The sequence below is a fragment of the Phyllostomus hastatus genome, unplaced genomic scaffold, assembly GCF_019186645.2.
Source record: "Phyllostomus hastatus isolate PE091 unplaced genomic scaffold, TTU_PhHast_1.1 phas_scaffold_129, whole genome shotgun sequence".
Classification (NCBI taxonomy): domain Eukaryota; kingdom Metazoa; phylum Chordata; class Mammalia; order Chiroptera; family Phyllostomidae; genus Phyllostomus; species Phyllostomus hastatus.
Genome location: NW_025334009.1, coordinates 28010345 through 28023939, shown reverse-complemented (window position 1 = coordinate 28023939; position 13595 = coordinate 28010345).

The following is a 13595-nucleotide window of genomic DNA, read 5'->3' as shown; positions in this document are numbered from 1 at the left end:
CCCAAAGTCTATGGGACAAAGCCAAAGCAGTTGTAAGACAGAAGTTCATAGCAATACAGGCCTACTTCAAGAAACAAGAAAAATCTCAAACAATCTTATCTTATACCTAAAGGAACTAGAAAAAGAAGAATAAACCCCAAAGTAAGCAGAAGGAAGGAAGGAATAAAGATATCTCTTTCTGACTCTTTCCCCTTTCCTTTCTCTCTGAAATCACTAAAACAGAATAAACTCAACATTGATTAAAGACTTACTTGTAAGACCCCAAACCATAAAACTCCTAGAAGAAAACATAGGCAGTAAAATCTTTAACATTGCTCTTAGCAAATTTTTTTGGATATGTCTCCTTGCACCAGGGAAACAAATGGAAAAAATAAACAAATGGGATGATAATCCAACTAAATAGTTTTTTGCACAGCAAAGTAAATGATCCACAAAATGAAAAGGCAATCTACTGCATGGCAGAAGATATTCAACAATATGTCCAATAAAGGGTTAAAAAACAAACAAACAAACGAACAAATCAACGTCATTGAAAAAATGGGCAGAGAACCAGAATAGACACTTCTCCAAAGAAGACATACAGATGACAAGACAGATGAAACGTTTCTCAACATCTGTAATCATCTGGGAAATGCAAATCAAAACTACAATGAGGTCTCATCTCATACCTTTCAGAACAGTTGCTATCAGTTAATGAATGAACAACAAGTGTTGACAAGGATGTGAAGAAAAAAGACCCCTTGGGCATTGTTGGTGGGATTGTAAATTAGTAGCCACTATAGAAAACAGTATGAAGGTTCTTTACAAAATTAGAAATAGAACTACCACAGGACTCGGCAATCCCACTTCTGGGTATTTGTTTTAAGAAATTCAAAATAGTAACTCAAAAACATACATGCACCTCTATGTTCACGGCAGTGTTAGTTACAGTAGCCAAGATATGGAAGTAATCTAAGTTTCCATCAATAGATGAATGAATAAAGAAGATGTGGCACATGTACAACGGAATGTTACTCAGCCACAAAAATGGATGAAATCTTGCCATTTGCAACAAAATGTATGGACCTAAAGAGTATTATGCCACATAAATAAGTCAGACAAAAAAAACACCATACTATTTATCTTATACAGGGTGGGGCAAAAGCAGGTTTACAATTGTGAGTATGTGAAGCAGTTTATTCTTCTGTCATTGTTTATTAATTACTGTATTATTTTCCATATGAATAACTATACACCTACTTTTGTCCCACCCTGGATGAGGAATCTAAAGAACAAAATAAGCAAATAAAACAGAAACAAATTCGTAGACACAGAGAACAAATTGGTGGTTGTCAGATGGGAGGGGCCTTGGGGGCATGGATGAAAGGGGAAGGAATTAATATATAAAAACTGTCAGTTATAAAAATAGTCATGGGGATGTAAAGTACAGCATATGGAATATAGTCAATAATATTATAATACCTATGTATGGTGTCAGATGGGCACTAGACTTATTGGGGTGATCACTCCTAAGTCACATAAATGCCTAATCAAAAGTATACCTGAAACTAATACAATATTGCATGTCAACTTTAATGAAAACATTTTTAAATTTAAATTTAAAAAACTCATGTCCAATTCAATTATTAAAAATGTTTTAAATGTGTTTAGGAACAACTTGGATATTTCAATCTACTTCTATCTTATTAAGACTTTTATTTTTAAGAGCAGTTTTAGGTTCAAGCAAAATTAAGAGGAAAGTACAGAGATTTCCCATTACTGATATCCCTAGAGTGACACATTTTTAATAATCAATGAATCCACACTGACACATCATTATCACCCAAAGTCCAGAGTTTACATTTAAAATTCACCCTTAATATTATACATGCCATAGGTTTGAACTAATGTGTAATATATATCCATCATTGTGGTATCGCACAGAATATTTTCACTGTCCTATATACATCTTTTGTTCTCTACCTGTTCACCTCCTCAGTCTACTTTTTTAACTTTAATTTTATGAAATCTAAATACAGATGAAGTATTTTTTATGAATGTGGAACAGCTAAATTGAACTATAATGCCAGATATTAGTGTGAATTTCTTATTTGAAATTGTCTATGTTGGAAACCATTATTTTCATAACCAGAAAAATATCTGTTCAAAAAGAAAATATGTCCTCTTGAGCAGCAAGAAATAATGAAAATATTTCCAAATATGCCTCTCATGACATTCATATTATACTTTTCATGAATAATACTCTCTAGGCTGTTGGGGAAACAACATTTCCTTAAGCAGCACCTAAAATCTGAGGGACTCAGACAGTCTGGATCTATGTGTGGGAATCTGAGAACACTTGCTAGTACACAAAATAGAACTATTCAAAACATCCGGTGAGCTCTCTTTTCTGGGGCCATGAACATCATGTCACTATGTTTATGAATTCTGGCTGTGTGTTAATGTTTTCTTACTCCTGGGGGGGCTTACAGGTAAGTTTTGAAAAAGAAACACTGTCTTTGGAAACTGTGTAAAAGACTACTTTCCAATCAGCCCTATTTTTGTGGAGAAGTCACACTTGGGCCAAAGGAAGAGAGAGCTTACTATTTTCTTTACCTTCCTCCCTCTCCCCTCCTCCTTCCTCTCCTTCCTCCTCCTCCTTCTTCTTCTAGTTGGAAAGAGCTCCACTTTATTATGAAAAGTTGTTTTTATCTTTTTTCCTAAAACAGGCAATTGATAAGGAAGGAGAAATAGGGGAAGAAAGTTGAGGTACTTCATTAGTCACTCTACACCTTTGCAATTTAACTCATTTGTGAACCACTTAAAAGACCAGATAGGGTTACTGAGTTAAGATTCCTTGACTTTTCTTTTGGGGAAAACAGGCCTAGTAACAGGAGCAGAGATGGAGGAAGTCACACCTACAGGTCATTCCCAATGAGATGACTCCGGGGGTGGGTAATGTGCTGGGAGACAAGAGGATTTCACCTGGACATGGAACGTAGGTGTGACTTATAAACCTGGGACTTTTGGGGGTGTGGTGGGAGCTGGGGATGTTCGTAAACCAGGTTGTAATCAAGAGAGGAGGCAGGAGCTGTAAAGAAAGGGACAGTGACCTAAGGAACAGGAGAAACACAAGCCTATGAAAGGACTGAGGGCCAGCCTCCCAAGGAGATGAGTTTTTAAATCCTGAGAGCGCAACAGGGGCTGAGGGAAGAGCAAGGTTCTCCACCTCCACCCACAGTGAGCTCTGTCCTCTTCCCTTGGCACCTGGGTCACCTAGGGTGCCCAAGCATGCCTGGTGCACTCACACTGGGGATTTGGGGTGAGGGTGGAATTTGGGCTCTGTCTCCAGAAACAGGATGAGGAAAGCAGGTTGGAAGATGGTGGTTGCCCTTCCCTGCCAGGCTCATTTTCAGGGTTATTTGCTCTGAATCTTCTAGAATTCGAGATCTTTAGTTCTGAGAAGAAGGGAGGTAAGTCCCTGTGTTGGAAGAGGGTCACCTTTGGCAGGACTCATCCAGTATCAGCGCCTTGTTGCACAGCCTGCCCTGGAGCACCGGCTGCAGCTCCTTGTCCATGTCTTCGTAGGCTGCGCCGCTGCGGCGCTGGGAGCACTGGGGGCCTCGGGATCCCAGGCCCAGCTCCTCCAGCACCGAGCTCTCGGAGGGGTATTGGTACATGGTCTCTAGGGCTGTCTCGCTTAAGGAATCTTGAGCTACAGAAGGGAGGGCGGGAAAGCCATGAGGAGGCAGGGCAGAGGGCACTCAGCCCTGCAGGTGCAAGCTGGGGCGACAAGCTGGATACGACCACTCTGCCGCGGCCTTTGCTTCAAGAGCTTACTATTTTCAACATTTTTCTCTCTTTCTTTTGCAATGTAACTGTGTAAAAATTATCTTTGAGTTTATTTTCTTTCTTTTTTATTTTTATCTTCACCTGAAGACATGCTTATTGATTTTAGAGAGAAGGGAGAGAGGGAAAAAGGGAAAGAAACATTGATATGAGAAACATTGATAGGCTGTCTCTTGTACACACCCCCACTGGGGACCAAACTTGCAACCTACATATGTGTCCTGACCAGGAATCAAACCTGCAACCTTTAAGTTTACAGGATGATGCTCCAAACAACTGAGCCATGGCAACCAGGGTGAGTTTATTTTCTCTATCAGAAGATTTCTGAAACAAAATGATTGTGTTAAATTAATTAAATGATCACTCCCCATTATCACTCTTATTCCACACCATGAGGCAAAGTGCTGAGGATCTGGAAGGATTGCAGGAATTAGCCTAAACTCTCTGTGGCTTTCTTCGTACTTGTGATTTAGTTAACCCTAACCCCCAAAGTGAATATCTTGAACCTTTAGGGACTAGCCCTGACTGCTCATAGATGGGTATCTCCACCTCTCTTTAAAAACAGGAAGCTGAGTTCCAGAAACATTATGTGTGTAATAAATGTCAGAACTGGAGTCTACTCATCTCTCTTTAATTCAATGTCAGTACTCTTGTTTCACTGAAGGGGTCTCACTAAACTAAGTGTTATCATAGAAACATTTTGGGGGTCAGGAACACAACGTAATATACAAATGATGTATAGAATTGTTGTAGAATTGTACACCAGAAATGAATGCAGTTTTATTAACCAATATCACCAATAAATGTAATTAAAATTATTTTTAAAAATAATAATAAAAGAAATGTTTGCTGTGTGTTGGACATTAGAAAATAAGGGAAGCTGCCTATTCAACATAGTGGATGACCACACACATCTCTTTCTTTTTCTTGAAAACCCTTGAAACATCAGAGAGGGAGAGGGAGGGGAGATTAACACACAATAACAAAGGGAATCAGAGAAACTGCAGCAATGATCAAGAATTGACACAATTTTTTAAAGAGAGAAATCTCTCAAAGAGAGTAATGACTTTCTTAGCAGAGTGGAGAAAACTATAAACTAGGTTTTGAGAGGAAGATACAAGAAGCAATTGGAACCTTGGAAAAGCTCAGGATTTAAAGCAGCAAGTGGAGCAAAAGATATGGATGAGGCAAGAGGCCACAGGGGGAATGACTGAAATCTTTTATGTCAAGTGGTTGGGGCCTTAATTTTCTTCCTTTCTCCAGAGTCAATTGACAACACTCTCTTTCACACACAGCTTCCAATCAGCTATTTGCTGCCCCACTCTTCATGGTACATTTAAAATGTATATTACTTCATGAACCAATGTCACCCCAATAAATTTGATTAAAGAAATACAGACAGCCAAGCATCACTGGGCATATGAGGAGAATTTCCAGTATGAGAAAAACCCAAACAAACAGAAAATGCAACATGGAGAATTCAGAGGACATAGCTATAGCCAAGAAAATCTCAGAAAAGTAAAACAAAAGAGAAGCAGAGAATAGGAAACAGGATTAAGAAATTTGGGAACATCGATCTGGAAATTTTAACATTCAACAAATAGAGAAGAGGAAAATTTCAAAGAAAAAAAATTCCCAGAATTGAGGGACTTGACTTGCCAGATTGAAAAGGCTCTCTGTATTGCCCATCTCAATTAATTAAAAAAAAAAGAATCACACTTAAGAAAGATCTTTATGAGTTTTAGGACTTCCAGACAAGATGGAGGCATAGGTGGACACACTGTGCCTCCTTGCACAACCAAAATTAAGGACAAGAAAAATTTAGAAACAAAAAAGAAATAGGATAGAAAATTGAACTATACGAAGTCCCAACAACCATTCATCCAGACCAGTAAGAGGGGCAGAGTCGGCAGCCAGTGGAGAGGGGTCACAGCAGGAAAAAGCTGTGGCTGGCAGACCCTGGTGGCAGACCCTGGGTGCGGGCACAGGGAGACAACAAGCAGACCCAGTGAGGTGCGCAAGACAGCTGGCTGTCTGCAGTCACTCGTTCAGGTGAGGATAAACCAGGTGAAAACTGGCAGCGAGACAGACTGTGAAACCCAGGGCCCAGTGCTGGGATATAAAGCCTAAAAGCACTGATTGAAAACACTTGTGGAGTTTGAGGTGCTGGGAGAGACTCCCAGACTCACAGGAGAGTTCATTGGAGAGACCCACATGGTCCTAGAATGTACACAAGCCCTTCCACCCAGGAACCAGCATCAGAAGGGTCCAATTTGCTTATGGGAAGCAGCAGAGGTGACTGAAATCCAACAGAGAGTAGAGCAAGTGCCATTGTTCCCTCTCTGACCTCCCCCCACCCCCCACACACACATACTGCATCATAACCCAGCTACTGGGTTGCCCCGCTCTGGTGAACACCTAAGGCTCCGCCTCTCACTATGTAACAGGCCTGACAAGACCAAAAAAAAAAAAAAAAGATGGTTCAAATGGAAAAACAAATCAACACCCTAGAGCCAATACTTTTAAGCGACCAACAGATAACCAACCTATCAGATGCACAGTTCAAAGCACTGGTGATCAGGATGCTCATAGAATTGGTTGATTTTGGTCACAAATTACATGAAAAAATGAAGACTACACTAAGCAAAATGAAGAAAAATGCACAGGGAACCAATAGTGATGGAAAGAAAACTAGGTCTCAAATCAATAGAGGGACCAAAAGGAAGAAAAAAAACATACAATCAGAAAAGAATGAAGAAATAAGAATTCAAAAAAATGAGGAGAGGCTTAGGAACCTCCAGGACATCTTTAAACATTCCAACATCCAAATTATAGGGGTACCAGAAGGAGAAGAGGAAGAGCAACAAGTGGAAAACTTATTTGAACAAATAGTAAAGGAGAACTTCTCCAATCTGGCAAAAGAAATAGACTTCCAGGAAGTCCAGGAAGCTCAGAGAGTCTCAAAGAAGTTGGACCCAAGAAGAAACACACCAAGGCACATCATAATTACATTAGTCAAGGTAAAAATGAAGTAGAGAATCCTAGAAGCAGCAAGAGATAAGGGGACAGTCACCTACAAAGGACTTCCCATCAGACTGTCAGCTGATTTCTCAAAAGAGACCTTACAGGTAAGAAGGGGCTGGAAAGAAGTATCCCAAGTCATGAAAGGCAAGGACCTATATCCCAGATTACTCTATCCAGCAAAGCTTTCATTTAGAATGGAAGGGCAGATAAAGTGCTTCTCAGATAAGGTCAATTTAAAGGAGTTCATCATCACCAATCCTTATTATATGAAATGTTAAAGGAACTTATTTAAGAAAAAGAAGATAAAAAATATGAACAGTAAAAAGACAGCAAACTCACAGTTATTAACAACCACACCTAAAACAAAAGCAAACTAAGCAAACAGCTAGAACAGGAACAGAACCACAGAAATGGAGATCACATGGAAGGTTAGCAAGAGGGGAGTGGGAGGAGGAGAGGGGGGAAAAGGGTACAGAGAATAGGTAGCATAGATGGTAGGTAGAAAATAGACAGGGGAAGGGTAAGAATAGTATGGAAAATGTAGAAGCTAAAGAACTTATGACACATGGACATGAACTAAAGGGGGGGGGAATGTGGGTGGGAGAGGGTGTACAGGGTGTAGGGGAATGAAGGGGGGAAATGGGACAACTGTAATAGCATAATCAATAAAATATATTTAAAAAAGAAAGATCTTTATGAATTTTAGAACACCAGGAATAAAGACATATTCTTTTTTATGGTTAAGTAGTATTCCATTTTCTAAATGTACCACATTTGTTTGATTCACTCATCTATTGATGGACACTTGGGTTGCTTCTATTTCTTGGTGATTGTAAATAACACTGCAATGAATATAGGGGTGCTTATGTCCCTTTGAATTAGTGTTTTGGATTCCTTTGGATATATTTCCAGAAGTGGGGCCACTGGATCAAAAGGCAGATCCATTTTTAATTTTTTGAGGTATCTCTATACTGCCATCAACAGTGCAAAAGAGTTCCCCCGTCTCTACATACTTGATAGTACTTGTTGTTTATTGATTTACTGATGATGGCCATTCTGACAGGTGTGAGATGATATCTCGTTGTGGTTTTAATTTGCATTTCTCTGATGATTAGTAACATCAAACATCTCTCCATATGTCTATTGACCATCTGTACATCCTCCTTGTAGAAGTGTCTATTCAGGTCCTTTGCCCATTTTTTAATTGGGTTGTTTGTTTTTTGGTGTTGAGTTTTGTAAGTTCTTTATAAATTTTAGATATTAACCCCTTACCAGATGTATCAGCTAATATGTTCTCTCATTCTGTGGGTTGATTTTTATTTTATTCTTTGCAATAGTATGGATGGACCTGGAGAACACTATGCTAAGTGAAATAAGGCAGTCAGAGAAGACAAATACCACACCATTTCACTCATATGTGGAATCTAATGAACAAACTGAACTAACAAGGAAAATGGGGACAGACTCAGATGGAAAGCAGGATGACAACTAGTTGCAGGGTTCAGGTTAAGAGTGGAAGGATTGAGCAAAAAGGAAAAAGAACTCATGGATGTGGACAATAGCATGGTGATTGGGGAGGAGGGGAAAAATGGTAATGGAAAAAATACAATAAAGATGAAAAAAAAATAATAAAGACATATCCTAAAGCTTGTGGGGCTGGAGTACTTCACATACACGGAATGGGAATTAACGCGGCCTTATTCTCCTCGAACCAACACTAGAAGCTACAACACCGTGGAGCAGTGCTGTCAGAGTTGGGAGGCAAAGCACACTCAGTTCTAAGCTCAGCACAGATTTTACATCCATGTAAATCATGTACTAGTCTTCTAGGCCTGCAATAACAAACTGGGCAGCGTAAAACAACAGACATTTGTTCTCTTACAGTTGTAGGGACCAGAAGTCCAAAATCAAGGTGCTGGGAGGGCTGGTTTGTTTGTTTGTGTTTTAAAGGCTCTGAGAAAGAATCTGTTACATGTTTCTCTCCTGGCCTCTGGTTGTCAGCAGTCCCAGGTGTTCCTTGCTTGTAGATGCTGCCCTCCAGTCTCTTCCCCTGTCTTCACATGCCCTTCTTTCTTTTGGTTGTGTCTGTTTTTAAATAGCCTTCTTGTAAGGATATCAGTCATTGGATTTATAACCTACTCTAATTAGGTATGACCTCATTTTAACTAATTATATCTCTAAAGACCCTATTTCCAATTAAGGTCACACATTCTGAGGGTCCAGGTGAACGTGAATATTTTGAGGGGCGGGGCACTACTCAACCCAGTACAAACCATCAACCAAGTATGAAGACAGAATGAAGGCATTTGGGGGCATGTAAGGACTCAAAAATTATATCTGTAATGCACTGGTTCTTAGAGAAGTTACTGGAAGATGTGCTTTTTAAAGTAAATAAGTGAACTAAGAAAGAGGAAGACATGGAACCAGGTCAAAAGAAATCCAACAAGGAAAGCAGAATTAAGAGTCTGCACAGAGGCCCTGGCCTGGTAGCTCCCTTGATCAGAGCATTGTTGTGATACACCAAATATACCAAGGTTGCTGGTTCAATTCCCAGTCAGGGCACATGAAGGAAGCAATCAATGAATGCATAAATAAGTGGGAAAACAAATCAATGTTTCTTTCTCACACACGAACACCATCCATCTCTCTCTCTCTCTCTAAAATTAATTTTAAAAAAAGTCTGCACAGAGCAGAAGAATAGGGGTAATCTGGAAATAGTCTACCAGGCAAAGGAAAGAAAAGGCTAAGTATTTGAGTATTTGAAAAAAAATCAACAATTGTTTGATAGAGCTGAAATTCCAAAATAAAACCGAAGTTGAAAAAGGAAGATTTATGGTTCCTTCTTGGCTCAATAGTAAGCAATCTTTATATAGTCATAAAATAGCAACACTCTTGATTTAACAAAAACTTAAGAGACTATATATCAAGAAGGTAAGAATGGATAATTATATTAGATAAAATGCTAAATATTTACCAATCAATGTAGGAAGTCAATAGATAATGTCTAAAATTAATATGACATAAAATTGAGGTATTAGCATATTATTTACAAATAGAGAGGTACAAACTAGAAGAAAAAAGTTTATATGTTAACCTCTGGGAAATGGGTCTAGAGAGGGGAGAGGAGGTGATGGCTGTCTTTTATTATGAGCCTTTCAGTGGTATTTGATTTTTTTTTTAATTTGAGCAAGTAATACTTTTATAGCAGTTCAAATTTTTTAAAATATATTTTATTGATTATGCTATTACAGTTGTCCCATTTCCCCCTTCACTCCCCTCCACATGTACACCCTCTCTCACCCACTTCCCCCCCTTTAGTTCATGTCCATGTGTCATAAGTTCTTTAACTTCTACATTTCCCATACTATTCTTGCCCTCCCCCTGTCTATTTTCTACCTACCATCTATGCTACTTATTCTCCATACCTTTTCCCCCTCTCTCTTCTCACTCCCCTGTTGCTAACCCTCCATGTGATTTCCATTTCTGTGGTTCTGTTCCTGTTCTAGTTGTTTGCTTAGTTTGCTTTTGGTTTTGCTTTAGGTGTGGTTGTTAATAATTGTGAGTTTGCTGTCCTTTTACTATACATGTTTTTTTAGTCTTCTTTTCTTAGATAAGTCCCTTTAACATTTCATAAAATAAGAGCTTGGTGATGATGAACTCCTTTAAATTGACCTTATCTGAGAAGCACTTTATCTGCCCTCCCATTCTAAATGAAAGCTTTGCTGGATAGAGTAATCTGGGATATAGGTCCTTGCCTTTCATGACTTGGGATACTTCTTTCCAGCCCCTTCTTACCTGTAAGGTCTCTTTTGAGAAATCAGCTGACAGTCTGATGGGAAGTCCTTTGTAGGTGACTGTCCCCTTATCTCTTGCTGCTTCTAGGATTCTCTACTTCATTTTCACCTTGGCTAATGTAATTAGGATGTGCCTTGGTGTGTTTCTTCTCGGGTCCAACTTCTTTGAGACTCTCTGAGCTTCCTGGACTTCCTGGAAGTCTATTTCTTTTGCCAGAATGGGGAAGTTCTCCTTTATTATTTGTTCAAATACGTTTTCAATCTGTTGCTCTACCTCTTCCCCTTCTGGTACCCCTATGATTTGGATGTTGGGATGTTTAAAGATGTCCTGGAGGTTCCTAAGCTTCTCCTTGTGAATTCTTATTTCTTCATTCTTTCCTGTTTGGTTGTTTCTTTCTTCCTTCTGGTCCACTCTATTGTTTTAAGTCCCAGTGTCCTTCCCATCACTATTGGTTCCCTGTGTATTTTCCTTCATTTCTTTTATGGTAACCTGCATTTGTTCATCTAATTTGTGACCAAAATCAACCAATTCTGTGAGCTTCCTGATCAAAACACCAGTGTTTTGAACTGTGCATCTGATAGGTTAGCTATCGCTTGGTTACTCAAAAGGATGAGTTCTGGGGGAACTGATTTGTTCTTCTGTTTGAGCCATCTCTCTCTCTCTTCTTTTTTTTTTTTTTTGGTCTGGTTGCTACTGTTACGATGAGGGGCGGAGCCTTAGGTGTTCACCAGGGTTGGGCACCCCAGTCGCTAGATTGTGACGTATGCAAGAGTGGGGTCGAGAGGGAACAATGGCGGTAGCTCCATTCTCCATGGGACCTCAGTCCCTTCCCTGGGATCCTGGGTTGCATGCTCTGCCCTGCTCCACAATCGCCACCTCACTGGGTCTGCCAGCTGCTTCTTGCGAACTCAGGGTCCACCCACTGCGATCTTGTGCACCCCAGATGCCTTACGCGCTCCCGGTTGCCTTATGTGCCCAACTCTCCCTATTCTTCACCCCGAGACTCATGAAGGGCTGTCACAAACGTCTGCTCATCTCTGCCCCTCCTACTGGTCTGGATGAATGGGTCTATTTCAACTTCTTGGCTGTCCAACTTCCATTCAGATAAATCTTCTGTCAGTTCTGGGTGTTATTCTGCCTCTAAATTGTTGTTGTTCCAATCTTGGCTGTGCATGGAGGTACGTTGTGTCCATCTATGTCTCCATCTTGGCCGGAAGTTGAAGTTCAAATTTTAAAAGTATGATACAGTATGCATCAAAATCACCTAACGGGTATGTGAAAATGATTCTTCTGTGTTTACACCCAGAGATTTTAATTTAGTAGGATTGGGGGCCTGGAACTCTGCATTTTATAAGACCTTTAAATTCTGATGGAAGCAGTCCCTGGTGTGAGAAACACTTGTTTGAGAAACACAGTGACAATATTGCCAGAACATCAGCTCCAACTTGTTTCCAGTAAAAACTAAGCAAATGTGATCCTATGTGAAGCATGCCCATTCCCTGTTAGTGTTGGGGTAAAACTAAGCTGCATGTTAAACCCTACTTAACAGAAAATTATTCTAACTCAGAGTACATGAAAAAACAACAGACCTAGAAGCTGAGGTCAGGGAATGTTTTCAGGCAGTTGGTACAAGTCTTCCAACCAGGCAGGTTGCAAACATTGGCAGAGCCCTGAAGCCAGTCCAGCCCCTATTTAAAGGAGGCTGACTCAGCCTGCTGGATACTGGAAGGCGAATGAAAAAAGGAATGCCATCGATTCTAATCCCCACTCAGCCCATTGCTATGGAATAGCTATGAGTGCAAAGGTGTCTGAGGACATATCCCAGCCAATGTCAAGGAGAATTTTACAAAGGTATCCAATGTAAATGTTGAAGTGAGAGCTGTTGTGAAATTTGCTGCTTAAACAGTGACAGCAGTGTCCCAGTGACAGCAAATCCGCTATCAAAGGCCTACAGAGCCACAACTAGGCCTCTTGAAAGTTCCATACAACCCTGTGGTTTGATTTACCTTGAGAGTTATCACCAGCATTCCAAATGCAGTCATTAGGGATGGTCCCTCACTTTTATTGAGTAGCTGCCACAAACCAGACACCGTGTAATGCACATTACACAGGCCAAGTCTCACCAAACCAGTTTCACAGCTGAGAAAAATGGAGTTTCCAGAACCTAAGCCACAAGCCAAGCATCACACAACCAGCAGTGGTAGAATGAGTCTTATTCTCTCTGTGATTCCAAATTGCATCCTGGAACATCAAGTGGCCTACAGGATATCAGTTAATAGGGTGAGATCATTGCATTGAAGCTCTGGGGGGTGATCCATTTGTCACTGCAAAGGTGTTCACTGGACAGAAAACCTGCTGCTCTGGCCTGAGGACTCTCACACAGGTGCAGCAGAGGGAGCTGGACACAGCTACGCAGCATGCAAGATACAATGGGGGATCCTGCAAGAGTACCAAACTAGGGACACAACTCTCTGTCACAGCTATGAATGAAACCCACTGGACATCCCAGGGCCCCAGCAGAGCAAGAGGATTATGGGAAGGGAGTGGCTGATTTTAAGCAAAGATCAGTTCTTAAGATGAGGTCACTGGCTGAAGAATTTCAGGAAAAAAGGTCCAGATATCAAAGAAAGGAGCAAATTCTTTATCACAGATTTTATAAATTGAGGGTATTTTTAGGGAAGATTATCTCAGTTCCCTCATTTTACTGATCATGATGATGAAGAAGAGGAAGATAATAATAATTAAAATTATTTATCTTCCACATGCCAGGCATTGTGCTAAGTATTAGTATTTCATTTAATGAGCTAGATAAAATTTTTATCCCCATTTTTTTATAGAAAATCAAGGCCTAGAGGTGTGGGGACTGGCTTAAAGTGGCACAACTAGTTAGGGGTAGAATTAGGACTAGAATTCAAGCACCTGATGCCTAATTCTGGCTAATTTTCTCT